An 18,451-nucleotide genomic window follows, 5' to 3' on the forward strand; every position below is an offset into this window, starting at 1 on the left:
CATTTATTGAAATACCAAACAAAGCATTGAGATTATCATAGCCTTCAAGATGACATAATAGAGATAAATACATTCAATAATAAAATGTTCTTATCAGAATAAATGATAAGATATAATATATTTAATATCACAACCTTGAAAAAGACTTTCAATTTTTAGAAATATTATTGGAAGTAAGGACCATCCTTGATGGTATTCTAAATATTTTAATTAAATTAAGTTATAAAGGTGTAAAAAATGATTAAATAAAAAGGTGGTCTTTTTGCCTTAAAATGAGACAATATTAATGGTCAAGTAGATCCATCAACTATCTTTAAAATGAATAAAGATCAAAGTATGTAGCAAATACAATTTGTTGCACCTTAGACTTCCTCAAAATGTGTTCATCGCTTTTTGCGGAATTTCTTCTTAGAAGAGGGAGAAATGTCAAAAATATACATATTTTATTTAGATTAAATATATATATATATATATATATATATATATATATTTAATATTATCTTATAGAGAAATTTCTTAGAAATTATATTATTAAAATTTTAACTTTATATGTGTAATTAACTGATAGGTTAAAAACTTAGCCAATAAGTTGGCCACATGTTGCACATGTTGGTGACTTGTGGTATAAGTTAGACATGTGGCATACATACATGACTTTTATTTTATAAGTTAGACACATATCCTGCAAATTGGACATATGTTGAAGGTTCTATAGAGTATTGCCACATAATTTCAAGTTAAATAGTATATATATATATATATATATATATATATATGCAAAAGTGAAGTCTTCCTAATGCTTTTCAACATCTTTTCTATTCTTAATCTTGTTTCAAGAGTCTCTAGTCTTCTTATCCTTAAAAATAGCTATTCCAAGTCTAATATTATATTATCTTTGAATAAATATCTGTTCTTTTTTAGTAATACAAGAATATATTGAAGTTTTTATTATTTGTGATTTATGTCCTTCACAATAAATTATATATTATATATGATAAGTTTAATTAATTTTTTAAATTAAAAATAATATTTAATTCTATTTTTTAATTATATAAAATATTATAAAAATTTATATTTTACATAAAATATTTTATTAAATTTAACGTAAAAATTATTAAATATAATGACTTTTTTTATTGAATTAAAATTGATAACAAGTAGATGAATTATTATAAATAACATGATTTGATATAAATACAATGTCTTTATTGATTTTTTTAATATTCTTTTACTTAAATATTTAAATCATCACTAAATAAAAAAATTGATATCATTCATAATATATAAAAAAACTTGTAGGTGCACTAATCCTTTCTAAACTTACCAGTGCTAAATTTATATATTTGATTGACACCAAACACAAAAGCATAAAAACAGAGGAACTCAACCACTTAAAATCACTATTTACTAGGCGCTTTTTCAATATAAAACCCAGCAATAAAACAACAAAGTGATCTACAGCATCACAACACATCCATCAGAAAGAAAATAAGCACCAAGAAAAGGGAGCACTCTTTTTCTGTCTTGCATATAAACGCAACACAGCAGGAGAGCAGGGATAAGTGGCATTCCATGAATGGAGAAGCAAGCAGGGGTGTGCAAACCAATGAAATCCAGAGCCTGCTCTCAAAGATAAACCCAAATCCACATCGTCAATAAACGTGTGGAAGATACATCCGAATATTGTGATCAAGTCAATAATAATCATTTTAATAATAATGAGGGAGGGAGTGCAGGGTATAATGTGAAGAGGCTGAGACGGGCGATGAAGTAAGCAAGCAAGCAAGCAACGCCGGAAGCATGACTCAGCAAGCAATGCAAGGCAGGGCAGTAGGGCAGGCAGGCTGGCTGAAGAGGAGGAGGAGAGGCCATCTTACGAAGCCTGATGCAATGGGAAGCCACTCCAAGTTGCGCACTTTCGGTGCCGTGATTGGGAGAGCGCCGGATATTTGTGATGGTGTCGTGATAGTCGGAAGGGGAAGGGAAGGTCTACAAGGAGGTGACAGCAAAAGCAGGACCCCGGGACCCTTCCTTCCTCGAATGGTGTCCTTGTTCAGTTTCACCGGGCTTCCTTTGTTGCAGTGATTTTGCGGTATTTTTCACGTCGATGGGGTGGAGTCTTCTGCTGTGAAGTTTCGTGGAGGGAAGGGGAGGGGAGGGGGAGTGGGATACTGGGGTGCTATGAAACGTTCCGTCATGTGCCACTAGGGTGGTGGTGGTGGTGATGGTGTGAGAGCTGGAATGGCTCAGATTCCGTGACGCAGGATGTGTAGGTGAGTGAAATCGGTAAAGGAGAAAGACTGGAGATTGTACCTCATCGCTTACGTCATGCTGTTAGTGCGTCGCGAAGGAGCCGGGGAGTGTGTTAATAGTGCACAGGATGCCGCTGTAGCCACGCAACGCGGCGCTTATGGAGTGGACAGTGGGGGACGGGGTTGGACCGGTGGTTGGGCGACGGGTAGTATGGGTTGACTCCGAAGATGATCGACGAGTGGATTGTGCCGTAATTCGGCCCCCAGAAAAAGAGGAAAAAAAAAAAAAAAAAAAAAACTTTATCCTTACCCTTCCTCCCTCCTGGGTTCTCGGTCATCTGAGCTAGCGCAGTGTGGAAGCCGGTTGACCAATGACGTTGGGAGAATCCGAAGCTCATAAAGCGTGTGTGCCGTCTTGACAAGTGTTATCAGTCGCGAGGCCCTGCGGCTCAGAGGTGGGTGGTGATGCTGGTGGGCGTAACTGCTGCTTGAGAAGGCGGTGGAAGCGTCGCAGCAGCGAGGGTAGGCAGTTTTTGCATGATGAGGCTGCGATATGGGGAGCTGGCCAGGCTGTGAGGGACGGAGCAGAGTTGGCTTGTGGCTCCTTGTGGCCCCCTCCAGCAGCTTCCTCCTCACAGTCTGCACAGCTCTCCGTCTCTTGTCCTCTTTTCAGCCACTTTTGGATACTTTGGAGGTGTTTTCGTTGCTTCGAATGCGTCATGGTTGCAAGTGACTGTTATTTGACTTGGACTGCAAGGTTCTGAATTTTCCCTGGTCTGTTCACCGCCTGTTTTGTTCATGATAATGTATCATCTGCGTTTGGTGTTGTAACACTGTATCTCAGTGAATGGTGGTTCAGTTGTGGAGCAAGTGGTGAACCTGCAACTTGGTCTAAACTAAACACGCTTGTAGCATCACATGTTGAATCTATGCACATTTATCCCGTCCACACGTCGTCTGAAGGAAACGAAGACTTAGGAATTCTTCAGTCTTGGCTTGAAGGAATCTGGAAGTCTCCAGGGATAATCCACGTAGTCATTCGTTATAACCGCCGTTTGCGTGCCAGCCAGTTGTCTTGCAGAATCTCTTACATGAATTTTCACAGTCCTGTATGCTCGTGATATGCTTCTTGTTGGGTTGAAACTTTGCAGCTTAAACAAACCATATTCTCCAATCCAGCTGTGAGTACACAAGTTTTCGTGACATTGTCTGAACCTTACCTAGCGTTTTTATTCACTGTCATCCACTTGTTCTCAAATACCACTCAGGTTGTTCCTTAATTCCACAGTGGCAGTTTCTGTCAGCTACGCTTATTCAAAGTAGGTAGCGACCAGTGTAACATGTGACTCATGTGGGTTATGAACCCACGTCAGAGTTGCGTCTGCACAGGTTAAGTTGGATATTTTTGTACCAAGAGGAGTGCTTAGAAAGGGGTACGTAGAGGATACTGGCTTGAGTGCGATATTCGGAACACTGACTGAGTTCATCATAGCCGCTGGAGTGGAGGTTGTGCACCAAGTCTGTAGTTCATCTCAGGGGATAAAGCAATCTCTCAAATTGGTCTAGACGATTTAAAGCGTCTCACTGTGGTCAATTTTTTCGTAAGATGTGACACATTCAGCAGGGAGCATTTGTGCGCTTTTGCACTGTAAAGCAAGTCACAAATTGCAGATAATGACGCGCAACACATTTGAAAGCATTTCACGCCACAATAGAGGTCATATCCTGGTGTGCGGTGCACAAGCGAGAAAGATCGGAAGTGACTTTGTCAGGATGTTGTTAGACTTGATAATGACCATGACCTGGGCATGTTTTAACTCCAGATCTCAGCTATTGGTTTCTGGTGTGCATGTTCGCCAAATTTAGATAGTTTTCCTTTGTGACCCGAGGCTCCGGCTTGGACGTTACTCTCAGAATAACTTCCACACAATCTATCATATGATTGGGTAGCTAATTGAACAAACTCCTGGATTACACAGGGTGCTTATCATTAGTAATTGTCAACTCTATCTGGCTGAAACAACTATAGTCAGCATAGGAGATGAGGAGTAGCGTCTTGCTACTTTCCGATTTACAGTATCACGTTTCGTGTGTTCGATTGGTGTCCTATCTACACGTAACCGAGTGGGGCTCATGCAGAGACGTTTTCGCCGAGGCGTCGTTTGACGTATCGCCGTCGTTTCGGCGCCGTGGATTCATGGTCCTTGAATTGGCTTATTGATGTCAAACTTAGCACCATCCAAACCCTATCTTGTAGAGTGAAGTAAACAGCGGTTGTGTAAACACGACCGTGGCACCCTACTCTCATGTCAGTACCCAGTCAGATATGTGCATGACAGCCCTTCACCATTCTCTCCGGCTGGCTTCCTTGTCTTGGTGGATTGCAGGTTCATCTAATCGCATCATACAGTTGTTGCTTCGTGTCCGCTCATATTTTCAAAGAAACTTGCAGGTGCTACAGCCATCATTGAAACACGGAAGAATCTGAGCACGTCGAGACAGACTTTTCAACAATCATGACATGGGGCCCGACGGCTGCAGATGCTCACTTATTTACACGGTGTGATTGCAATCGGCTGGCAGACTGCACAACTTGCAGAATGCCCTGGCATTCTGGTGAATGAGTACAGTTTCTAGTATCACTAAGCATCTAACTTTCGCATCTAGTCGAAATCGAGGTATGTAAAACTTGTAATCCATACTTGAATAGTTGGACTTATGCACGTCTTCTCTCATCGCTGATGGCCACTGTTATTCAGGCAAATTGCTTTAGGAATGCTTTGCATTGAACTGATTTCATAGCAACTTTCATTTCTATTTTAACAACTTTGCTTCCAAGCCAATACATGCAAGGCTTCAAGCAGAGAAAGTCCTGATTTGAAACCAAATATTTATAGTAGTATACACATTTTTGGGCGATTCTAGTCAGGTTTGTGAATTCTTATCAATACTTGTGATGCATGGATCAATCAATGCAATTAAGCTTGTGTATGCATGGATCAATGCTGTAATTATTTGTCTAGACATCTGTTAATTTTTATTCATTGCAAAGAAGGTTATCTATTGAGACCTTGCAAAAAATTTCAAAGAAGGAATTGATTTTAAATATTATAAGTCCATCAAACATTTAAAAACAACTATTTATAATGCATGACTTTGAAAAAAAAAAAAAAAAAAAAAAACAATTGAGACTTCTAACATAATGATTGAATTGCATGAAATGCTTTTTATTGAAATCATGAATTCTTTGTGCATTTAGTTTTTATTTTAAATTTAGATTACTGAGATTCATAAAACAGTTTAATATTGTGTTTTGCATGTCAATCTTCTCTCTTGTTTCAATACTAATATTGTTTTCATTCAAACCAATCAAGTCAAAAAAATTGGATTTTCATTTAAACTATGTAAAACCTAATATGGAATCGATATTAACATCAAGATCAGCTTAATTCAATCTTGAATTTTTTGCAAAAGTTATATTATTTTCTGTTGTGATTATGAAGGATATCAGGTTAGAAACAATGTGTGAGGTCTCCAAACCAACGTCTGAAGCCTAAGCTGATGGGAAACCAATTCCACATGCTAGACAAATTCATTTGCTTTACCAAAGTAAGTATAGATGTGTGATTTGTACATGGACGAAGATTTGAAGAACGAACACCTTAAAGTTTCAGATGCCTTCAATGAACTACTAGATGTGCAATTCATCTAATGCAATTAATTTGCAAGAGGTTGCCACAATGGTTGATCAGATTGCCAATTAACATTCATTGTCACTAGTGGTCAATTTAATGATTACCATATCACCGAATATAGAACTAGATGTCTCCACCAGTTGGAGTTTCATTCTTTCATGTTGTATCCTCTACTGATCTAGATAATTCCAATGAAGCAGTGATAACATGGTGGTTCTTACAGACTGTTCAAAAGTATGGGCCGTCATGAACCACACACAACATGGCGTATTGACATGGCTTATTGACAGCACCCACAAAGCCAGGCTTTACAGCGACTTAGTACCATGAAGAGCTTTAGAGTACAAAACTCATACCATATGAACCAGAGTCTGAGGTATTACACAACGTGTCTACACAGCGTCTGTTTATCTAACGCTGCTAGTTAGGGTTCCGATTTCTGTTAACCTGGCGTAGAGAAGACCAATTCAAGAATCTTGATTTCAGGGAGACAAAGCAGTGATATCTGTGCGTATGCCCCACTCTCTAGACACGAAAGCCGATGCAACATGACAATATAAAGCAGAAAGTGGCCAACTTCTTCTCATTATCTTTACTAAAAGCCAACATCCTGGATGCTAGGACTAGCCAACTTATCATGCATGGAAATTCGAACCCTACCAGACCGCTTCGTTTTATGCCAACTTGCGTCACGCGTAACCTGCTGTCTGTCACAAAAAAAGGGGGAAAAAGAGAGAGAAACCTGGTGGGGTAGGTTGTCCATGGAGTAAATGTCAAAACAAGTTCCAGTCTAAGCACCTAGGCAACTGCAAACTATTGATTGGTAAAATACATTTAAAAAAAAAGAAAAAAAAGTGAAGTTGAAACAGAAGATGGCAAATATTCTACCAGGGCTTAAGAATGAAACTCCTTTACACGTACACCCTAACCTTACAGAAGCACTTCGTAATTGGACAATCGAACTGGGAAAATGATTTGACCTCCAACCACAATCAAAAAACCAACTTTCGAAGGTTTTAAAAAGCAAAGATCAGGCGAATGCAGTCTCAGGAGCAATTCCAAAATCTTAAATCCTTCTGGAAAATGGATGAGCTTTCTCAGTGCACCCAACCAAGTAGTAACCCAGCTCCTCTCATGTCTGGAGTGACCCCGGAGCCGCTTCGGACAGCAAACCTATCGCGTGTTTGATGGCACGATGATAGCAGAGAATCTTGAAGTGACGCCCCAGGAAGCTTTGTCCAAGTTGAATCTCATAACACAGAAACATTATCCAAGTTGGACGGATAAGCACGACGGATACCAGTAGCTTCAAAGACCATGCCGTGAAGCTCAAACATGCACTGGGAGATCGTTCCGCAGATCATAATCTGGTTATCTTTCATATCACCTGCTATTAAAATATTCTCACTTTCTCACATTTGGATTCCTCACCTCCTAGAATTGACCTATTCCAGCATGAGTTGCTTTCATACACGTTGGTGTACAGTGTCATTAACTGTAACTTGCCAAAAAAGGGCAAGAAGACACATTCCTCCGTAATGAAATCACCTCATCATTCTAACATCGTATTTCAAATTGTTTGAATTATATGAACTAGATATTAAAAAAACAAACATCACTTCATTGCAGTGTATAATCGAACTGGTATGAAGTGCACAGACTATTTCGGACGCTTTCTACAAAAACTCAGACTGTACTGCTCTGGCTGATTTGCAATTGAAACTGCTTCCGATATTATTCTATGCGATACTATGCCACTGCAAACAAATCCAGCTCAGCGACTCAACATGTGCACAGTAGATGCTGATGATACTGGGTTCGCCAAAAAACAACTTAAACATTCACTGGTCGGTATCCACTCATAGGTCATTTTAAAACAAGAAAACAACTTGACTAAGAGCAGTAACTATACGTTATACACCTGCCCAGGTCTAACTCACAATGACAGCCCAAGAATGCTTCTCAGGCGGGATCAGGCTGTGATAGATGTCTATTGACAGGTGACAAATGCAGCACAAGTCGGATATAAATCACGTGCATCATCTTCTTACTTTCTCACGAGCTCGGTTTATTCAGCCGAAAAATTATCAAGCAGATAAGCTCCTCTGACCCCACGATCTCGATGCACATGTTCATACACCCCATTACATCGAAGCACCGACAGAACTCTGATCGATCCAAACAAGGCCGAAAAGAGAACGAGATATGGAGAGCTGAGCAGACTCAGCACAAAACTCTGCCTGCGCGAGCCACAACACTAGAAGCAAACTTTGCCTTGTAATTTCACAAGCAAACCTCACCATCCATATCTTCAGTTCTGCGAAAAGAGTGAAACTATGAGCAGATTGACCCAACCAGTGCGGTGATGAACTAGAGCACCATGACAGCACAAAATTGCAGGTTTATATGAGAAATTCTGTGATGCTCCGAAACTATTCTTTTAACTTCTTCTTCTTCTTCTTCGAATAACTGAAGGTTCTGTGTTTCTCTCTGATGATACCATGCGACGTTTCGGCACTGGACTCTACGGAAATGGACGATGAGTCCTTCAACCCTGGAACTCAATTACTTATCTTATTTGGTTTACAAGCTCCAGGTCTGGTGCCAATATCAGTTTACTAGCAATTTAATAACGATTTCCGAACATTCTAAAACTTATTAGGATATATATATATATATATATATATATATTATTGAAATAAGTAAAAAATAAATTTACATTTAATTTGTGATCTTATAAAAATATAGATTTTATAAATCTCAGGAGAAAACTCAAAAATAAACTTTTGTTCAACAGTTAAATTTAATGATTCTTTAAATAAGTAAGTGTTGTTGAGAATTCAAATTCTTTTGGATTACAAGAATTGTTGAGTGTATAATAAAAAATTAAAAAAAAATGTCAAAAGCTTATAAAAGTCAAAAACAATTTATCTATCCAGACTCTGATATATTTTTAAAAAAATATCAAAAGTCGTACCTTCAATAAAATAACTTAAAGTTCAAATGTTATATTATCAAGAGAATTGAGAAAATATAACAGATTCTATGGAAAAAAAAATTGATGATAATAAACAAGATTGCACAAAATTATTTATAAAGAATATTAAATTGGAGTAGATGGTTGTTAGAGTTAATTTTCAGGTGGTGCTTTAAACAATGGTTGTTTATATTTTCTATCTATCTCTATTAATAATACTTTAATTTTTATAAATCATAAATTCATTTTCAAATTTGGTCGATTATTTTTATCTTTTTACAAATCATTTACAAATTATTTTTGTAGAGCATACATAAGAAGGTACTATGAGTCATTTTTCTAAAATAATTTACTTATTATACTTTCTAAAAAGATTTATTTGTTATTTTTCAAGTTTAGGTCTTTTTTCAAAACACTCAATGTACTAAAATTTAGGATTGTTAAAAGAAGCATTAGATATTGTAAATAAATATGCATAAAATAATTTTTATTTAAAATATTTAATTTATTTGAAAACTAGGTTTTTGGTGTTGTGACTTAAACTATGGTCTAAAATTGTTGTAGGCATCATAGGACTTGATTTTAAAATAATCACTAATGAAAATTTCTAATTAGATATGGATCTTTTTAAAACATATTTCTTTTCATGTTGTGGTGGTTTTAAAATATACTCACTCTATATTAAACTAAATACTTTTTATCTAAAAAACGTTATAACACAAATTTATATAAATAATAAAAAATTAAGTTAAAATTAAAAAATCTATCTACATGAAGTAGATAAAATTATAATAACTACAATTATCACGTCTATTATATAAAGATAGCTAAATTATATTAATATACATTTGTATAAGAAAAAAATAATTAATTTTAAAATTTAAAATATAATAATTTTTCTTCTCTTAATTTGACAAATTGGCATTATCAAAGATGTAATTATAAACAAAGTTTTCTTCCATACTAATATTACAACCAAATTTTTTGTTAATAGATCAATCTTACCTCTAAATTAATTTTTTAATTTTTATTTTATTAACTTTTATAAAATTAGATATTAAAATCTTTCTTTAACATATATATTCACATATAAAATATTCTTTCTATCATAGTTTTCTTTTCTTCTTCCAATATATCTTTGATAGTAAAAATAAAGTAATAGAATAATATTTGGTAATATAAATTTATTGTATACTTCAAATTTATTGTATACTTTGCAAATTATCATTGATTTGACCAACTTAAAAAATTTGCACGATATTCAATGATTTTTTAAAAAAATTCAAATCACTATTGAAAATTTATCAAGAATTTCTCAAAAGTTTTTTTTTTATTCACACAAATAATTTGCAAAGACAGATTGTAAAAAGCAAAATAAAGATATAAAAGTTTCAGAAAAGACAAAAATGAAAATGAAAACTTTCACCAAATTTTTTGTTTTCAATTATGTAGATTTTTCAAAACCTTTTTTATGCAAGTAGATTTATAAAACTTTATATTATGTGTAAATTTATCACAAAATATATACAAATAATAGACACTATTCTATTTTTATGTTTAAAAAAAAAGAATTGAAAAGCCTAAACTAAATACAAAATTGATGATAAGAAATTTCTTACAATTGTAGATATATTTTAAGATAAATATAAATATTTAGAATTAAATTTAATTACATCATAATTATAATAATTATAATAATCTTAAGTATTTTGTATCAACTTATGTCTTGTCTTGTAGCCTTGTCAATTGGAATGTATTTTGTCACAATTTGTGTCCATTATTGCATATTTTCTTGGAAATATAATCTTATTAGATGTTGTATTTAGACTTTTTCTAACTTGTGCCAAAAGAGAGAGATGTCACATGCAGGTAATAAAAAATCACCTTTCTGAAATTCAAAAAAATCACATCTCTGAATTATAAAATCAACAATTTTAAACAAAACTACTTTTTCTATAAACTTTGTTCAAATAAATCAACATATCTTCTTATTTTGGATTTTTAAAAAGACTTTACAATGTTTCTAATAAATTTGTCCAAAGACAACCTTCTTTGTTATGAAAAACATTTGTGATTCTGAAAAAGACATGCATAATTATTTTTTCTTCAAAAAAGAGATAACTTATCTATTAACAGTACCTATTGATATTATATTTTAGATATATTAAAAAAAATGAACTTAATACATAATATTTAATAATTACAAATCCAAAAAAGTGTCAAAAACTTTATTCGAACTTATCACACTTATTCACAAGAGAAGATTACACATGATTAATTTTGTAAATTGCTTCAATTTTTATTTAATCAATAATAAGTATATTAATTTTATTTTAATAGTACTAGTCATACATCTTTAAATCTTAGATGCTTATAAATCTATTCTTGCAACAATTAATTATAAAACCAAAGTTGCACATTTTTTTTTATCTTACACAACAATCAAAAATAATATTAAATAAATAAATTTTCTCTAATAGTAACTAAAAACATTAAAGAATTATAATTGTCATTATAAGAAACAAATGATCTTAACTTGTGTCAAGATTTTCAAGGACACTCTATAATACACTAAAAACCTTTATTCCCTTTTTTTTCTTTTTTTTTCTATCCATATATTGATGGATAAAAATACTAAAAATAATTATAAGAAAAAATCAGATATTTGAAAAAACTTTTAATATACTACTGATTATAATCAAGAAAATTAAATATCTGATTTTATATTATTAGAATTTAATATAATAATGAAAAATATTTTATACTTACTAAACACCATTTTTTCAATTACAATTATTATTTGATATTTTTTAAATTTTAAAAGTTAAGAATAAAAAATATTGATTTTAATATAATACACTTAACTTCATAATAAATATATATATATATATATATAAGTAAAAAAATGACAAAAAACATAAATAATTTATTAAAATTATATTAAAATGTATTTTTATAGAAAATACGTAAACTAATAAAAAATCATCATTTTAATATAATTAGATAAATTATATTTTTTAATATATTCTTTAAGAAAAAAATAAATTTAAAAAATATGTCTTTGAATTCTTCTTTATATGCCATGTTGCAATAAAAATATGTCCTAGAAGTTTTCTGTTTCTATATAATTATTGAGGATGTAATCTTCAATTTGGAAACTTAGACCACCAGCCTTTTGGTTCTTAAGAATCTTTTACACAATTTTTTGTTGTAGTTAGTATAAATTAAAGTAAGACCAAAGACTTCTTAATACTTTCTTTTGTAATTTATTCTTGATTCTTGACTTTTTAGATTTTTTTAAAAAATTAAGCAATAATTATTGTGGTTATATATATATATATATATATATATATTTATAATTTGATTTATTTATTATTTATTAATAGCATATGAGTATAATTTCCTTTTAGAAATATAAACAGATTCATGTCATTCAAAATATATCATACTTTAATCATTTTCTATAGTATTTATAATTAATAAAAAATCATATAATTTATTTTCTATGTTAATGGATGTATGTACATATGTTGAAAGTTTCTCAAATACATTTCTATAGATCGTAAATTATTATAAATATTGAAAGTGAAATTTTATTTAAATCTCATTTATATTTCTCATTATGCTCCATATTTTTATAAAAAATAATATTAAAAGAATATTTTTTTTAGCTATTTATGATATGTTTTAGAATGTTAAAAATTCCAACTAATCTACAAGTATAAATATGCTGTAAAAAAAAAGTTAACACAAGAAATATTTTAAAAATTAAAAAATTAAAAATTAAAAATCTAAAAAACTATAATAAATAAAATGAAGCGGTTGTTTATTCAATAGATATTAGTCATTTAAAAAAATGTTATAAATTGTAAAACAAAAAGAATTATATTCATGTGTGTGTGTATTTGTATCTTATTTATTTCATTTATTTTAACAAGAGATGTCATTCAACTAGTTCAAGATACAAACCAGATATTCTTTTTTACATTTTTTAAAAAATATCCTTTTCATTTCATCAAAATTGATAATTTTAATCTATGATATTTTTGGTATAAAATTTGTAATTCAATAATATAAGTCATTAAAAATTTCTTATACTATTATTTTGTAGTTTGAATTTACAAAATCAGATACCAGTTAATAGTGTTGACGTTTGAGTCGGAAATATCTCTTCAATATATCCTTTGTCCTTCATATATTTGGCATGTACCTTGTCGTTTTGATAAATTTAACAATTATATGTTTTTTGGATACATGTCATATTCTTTGGTATATTTTTTATAAGTCTTCTTATCTCAAGACATTCGAAGTGTGGGTACATTCCAAAATACCACAACTCTCACTTGGAACTATTTCAGTTCACGATGATGCAAATGCTTCAGAACAACAAGCTTTCATGACTTGTGAGATTTGGTTGCATTAGTCCAAAATTCTCAACAAAAGAACCATCAAAGTGGTGGCTTAAAAAAAGGCAGCTTAGAGAAACTCTGGTTACAACACTTCAGTGTCCATTGCCCATTGTGCATTAACTCATTAAAATACAAGTTTAAGGCTTGTCTTACCAAAGTGCAAAGGGAAGGGATTGCTGTGGATAATGCTCATTCTTCCACATTACCAACTAAAGATTGTTCATACTCTTTTGATATGTTGCGATTTTGAAGATGAAGTCCATATTGTAAACATAAGATCTTTTGCTGTAAATGATTGTTCAATACTTTGGTATATATATATATATATATATAGATAGATATATTTTAATGATTATTTTAAAACATAAACATGATATACAAATGCATTGGTTTGTGTGACTGGTAATAGTAAAGCATCTAAAGTCGTAATATTCTAAGATTAAAACTTCTTTGAAACACATTATTTTGTATATTGTAATAATGTTGATTGTTATTTTGAATGCTTTAGATTATGGATTATTAACCCATTTTGTGGAATTCTATAGTTCTAATAAACCATTATATATAATTTATGCATAACTTTTGTTTGTCATATATATGCTATTCTACCTATAAATAATTAATTTATAATTATTGGATAATTTCTATAATCCTAATTAGATCCAAATTACCAATATTAAGTATAAAGATCAATTAAAAAAGCCTCATTTGCATCATAAAATAACAAGAGATCTTCTTCATCTTTAGATTTTATAACTTCTAATGTTCTAATTGGATGATTTTTTTTATTTAATTTTAGATAAAAATCATCCAAATAGAATACAATTTTTTCTAAAAGTGATTCATTTATCATATAGATGTAAATCTAGTTTTTAAATTTCAAAAAAATTGTGCTATTATTTAATAATTAAAAAAAATCCATAAAATCTCAACAATTGTTATCAAATTCAATAACCACTTATTGAAAAATATAATTTTATATCTACTTCTTACATTATAAATTCTTATATTTTCAACTTAATTTTTTTTTATTTTTTTATAATCTATTAATATTTTCATGTGGGAAATGTGTATCTTAAGATCAAAAAATAGCTAATCTAATATAAAAATAAATAAATCCTATATCTTAAATAATAACTTAGAATATTTAGACTATATATCTTAATAAAATCTTAGTTTCAAAGCCAACTTTTAGTAAGGTGATTATAGTAGCACATTTTTCATAATGATTTTTAATTGACATTAGATTAATACCCCACGATCATCTTATTTACCATGAATAATATGTACCAAAGATTGGTGCCTCACTAACAAAAAGACTTCTGAAGTAGTTTGCTTGAATTAACAAACATGTCACTTAGGCAAGAAAATCCTCTGTTGCAAATGAATTAGGACCAGCAAGAAAGAGCCTTGAGACAATTTCAAACCGCAAAGTCATGTGGTGGGTTGATTTAATATTTATCTTAAAAACATTTTTTTTTGTTATACTTTTTCTTAAAATCTGGATTTTTTCATGTCTTTTCTAGTTTTAACAAAACATAAAGTTAGTTGTGCTAGGACCTAACATCTACAAAACAAAACTCAAATTTCCTAAATTAAGTCTTAAAATTTTCTATCATTACATTAAATGATGTTGTCTCTTATTCCATTTACCTTGACTTGTACATCTGATCTTTCACCAATTCCAACAATGCTACATATGGCATTATTTTGAAACCCTAATTCTATTTAAATTGTGTTCTCTCAACGTCAGCTTTGGCTATAAATTTAAGTTTTTATCTTGATTATTATGCTAATCAACAATATCAAACTGATTTTTCACAATCACTTAGAAAGAAACATAATCTACACACTCTTTAGCAATATGGTTATTCTCATGCCTACTAAACCAAGAATTTCTAAAGACTCTATTGGAATTGCAAATTTTGCAAGAAGTATTCTTAAGGATTTTGGGTTTTTTTAATCTTTCCAAAGTCACCCGTATTAGAAACAAGCAAAAATTTACTTGGCCTCCATTTAAGACTCAGTTGCTGATAACAAAGCATTTAAAGTTTTCAGATAGTGCCTTTAATTCAATTATTTATCATCACTATTTGGATAATTTTGATGTTTTAGATAACCATCTGGTCTGATATATATATAACTTTGAAATTTTAATTATGTCAATGATAGTTTGAAGTTTTATCATGTGGTGATTTCTAAATAAGGGTTGATGCAAACAATAATTTACTCTCAATATGGTACATATTACATGCCCTTCAAAGAAAACAACAAATAAACCAAGTTTGAATTTTCCACATTCACTTATTGATATCTGTGTGTATCAATCTATCTACCATGTTCTTGAAACAAATTGTGGACAAATTGGTGCATTTGCATTTAGGGTTTAGCAGACCTTGACTTTGATCTTTGTTGGGTTATGAGCCAATTGCATATTGGGTACATTACATGCATCCCAATAATACAGTATTTTTATTTTTATTTTTGGCACCAATCCCTAATTTCTATCAAAGTTTAATCATTATCAAGGCAATCAAATTCAAACAATTTATTCATACATTGACAAAGACCAATTTGATGCTATTCCTTTGAACCAATTGAGTAAAATGCAGACCTACATCCTTGACCCAAATGATGGAAGCTTTAATGGAACTTTATTCAGTGCCTTAATGTATCTACAGCCAAACTCAAACTAACCTCCTTGTGAAAATATAAGAATTGGGGACTAGAATTTAAACAGGCTTCTTCAAGTAACTGCAAAAGTGTATAGAATGGTTCATAGCCATTTCTCAAGATCTCTTTAATCAATAAATTTTAATATAAAATCTTATCAACTTAAAGTATCACAAAATCCCACAGTTTCTGTTTTTTGGGGGCATGATCTTAAATAAAAAAGAATGAAGAAAACGAAGAATGGTATTTGAACTTGGTTACAATTGCTTGTAAAAGATACAAAAGAATTAAAAATTTAATAAAAGGAATGCATGTATTACATTACACAATGTAGTTTACTACTAGTGTTATTATTGGTCATTTGGGGATGAAGTGTGAACATTTTACATGCTTCTTTTGAAATTTTATCACAAGGAACATGCAACATGCAACATGAATTTACCTTTTTCAGATAATAATAATGAAGTTGTAGAGAATGACCTTAGTGGAGCACCAAACTCAATACAACTTTTAGAGTAGATGACAACAAGCTACATTGGAGGCATAAATATGAAAGAATATCATTTTTATTTGCAAGTGGAATTTAACAATGGTCCAAAAATATTAACATGAATAAATTTAAGATTGTAGCAACTATAGCATTTGTGTGTGTGTATATATATATATATATATATATATATATATATAATATTATATTTTAAATAAAGTTATTAATTTATCTATTTGATCAATATGTGAAACAAGGCAAGATAATGTATCTTCTATGCTAAGGTTATGGAGAAATTTATGTCTTCATGTATATCCATCTATTCATAGTTTTGGTATTTAATCCCGGTCCCTTGTAATTCCTGTTAAAGTAAACTGCCTCTTTTTCTATTTGTCTTGCTAGCCCTCCATTTTTCTCCTTTTCTTCTTTCCTTTATGTCACGTTTTCAAATTTATTTTAACATTTATTTGATTAAGTAAAAAAATCAAATCGAAATATCTTTGGACAAGCAGAATTCGGTTAAGATTATTATTTGGAACTTTGAATGTTGATGTTTATTGAAAAAATCAAGTATATATATATATATATATATATATATATATAACAGAATATAATATCATTCTTTGAACTCTGTTTGAACTCTGTTATATCTAGATTTTACGGGATAAACTTACATTAATATTGAGGATTTTTATGTTTTGAAAACATATTTATAACAAATTTTAAAAAAATATGTATATATAAACTTTTTAATTTGAAACTCTGTATAATATATGTTTCTTTTGTAAAATGATTAAAAAATTAAATTTCAATTTAATAAAAGTTTTAGCATTGTCTATATATATATATATATATATACACTAAAAATTAAGTAATTAATTAATAATAATTTATTATACCAAAATTGTATGTTTTTATAAAATCAAGTAAAAAATTTAAATAAATTAAAAAAATTTAATTAAATAAATAAATTAGTGTCAACTGTATATGTTTTAGAAATAGAATTATAAAGTGAAATGATTTTCTATGTCATATAATCTTTTATTAAATTTTGTAATAATATCTAAGTGACATTATCTAATCAAATTAATGTATTTAAAAAAAATCAAGTAGTATTTATTGCCATCTTCTAAATCATTTGATATCTAAAATTATAAATAAATATTCTTGTTGTTATATATTTGACTTATTAAACTAAACTTCTTTCATAAAATCTAAAGGTTATGTATATTATACATACATACATACATTCTTTGTTGCAACTGGTAATTCAATCTCTATAATTTTTAAAAAAATTATCATCATGCAAACATTGTTCTATCCTTATTTATTTATTTATTTATAATTTGGTTAAAGTTTGGAAGATTATTCAAATAGATTTGTTTTTTTGTTTTGTATTTTTGAATTTACTACAGTTAGTAGTGAATTTTTAAGTTGGTGGAATAAAACCACTTTGAGAAGGATTTTTTAAAACTCTAGTAAAGATCATATTCTTAATTTAAATGAATTGACACCTAAAAATATATGTGATTATTATTACTAGTTAAAAAGAAGTTTATGTTTATTGAATAGTGATGAAATAAGAGCATAAATCACAAAAAAAAAATTAGCAAACCTTTATTATATTTCAATTCTAAAAATTGATCTAATCTCAAATAACATTTCCCATGATTCATTTTTTTTTGGAATAATCTTAGCAGGAAAAAACTATTTTTAAATCTCTTAATAAAATTGTTAGAGTTGTACCAATGGTCTTTTAAACAAAAACATCTATGTCAAAAATTGCATATGGAAAAAACATAAATATTTGAGATCATTAACATCAATATAAAAATCATTAATGAATATAATTTCCTTTTATGTTGTGTACACAAAGACATAGGTACATATGTTTGATTGATTGATTAATTGATTGATTTGTTATTAAAAAAAATCTCCTCATTATTATTGACATGTTA

The 18,451-nt window shown here is 30.3% G+C and overlaps 1 long non-coding RNA gene across 5 annotated transcripts; it reads left to right on the forward strand.

Annotated features, from left to right (window-relative positions):
* Nucleotides 1-1,144: 1,144 nt before the first annotated feature.
* LOC149988380 (uncharacterized) lies at nt 1,145-6,533 on the forward strand. 5 transcript variants are annotated; one of them, XR_016504787.1, is made up of 4 exons: nt 1,145-2,774; nt 4,705-4,930; nt 5,756-5,861; nt 6,171-6,533. It is a non-coding gene; the product is annotated as an uncharacterized LOC149988380 (long non-coding RNA). The 5 variants fall into 5 exon arrangements; XR_016504785.1 differs by lacking the exons at nt 5,756-5,861; nt 6,171-6,533 and having other exon boundaries at nt 4,705-5,243; XR_016504786.1 differs by lacking the exons at nt 5,756-5,861; nt 6,171-6,533 and having other exon boundaries at nt 1,145-2,707; nt 4,705-5,243.
* The last annotated feature ends 11,918 nt before the right edge of the window (nt 6,534-18,451 follow it).

This window comes from Physcomitrium patens, chromosome 9, assembly GCF_059467195.1.
Source record: "Physcomitrium patens ecotype Gransden chromosome 9, ASM5946719v1, whole genome shotgun sequence".
Lineage (NCBI taxonomy): Eukaryota > Viridiplantae > Streptophyta > Bryopsida > Funariales > Funariaceae > Physcomitrium > Physcomitrium patens.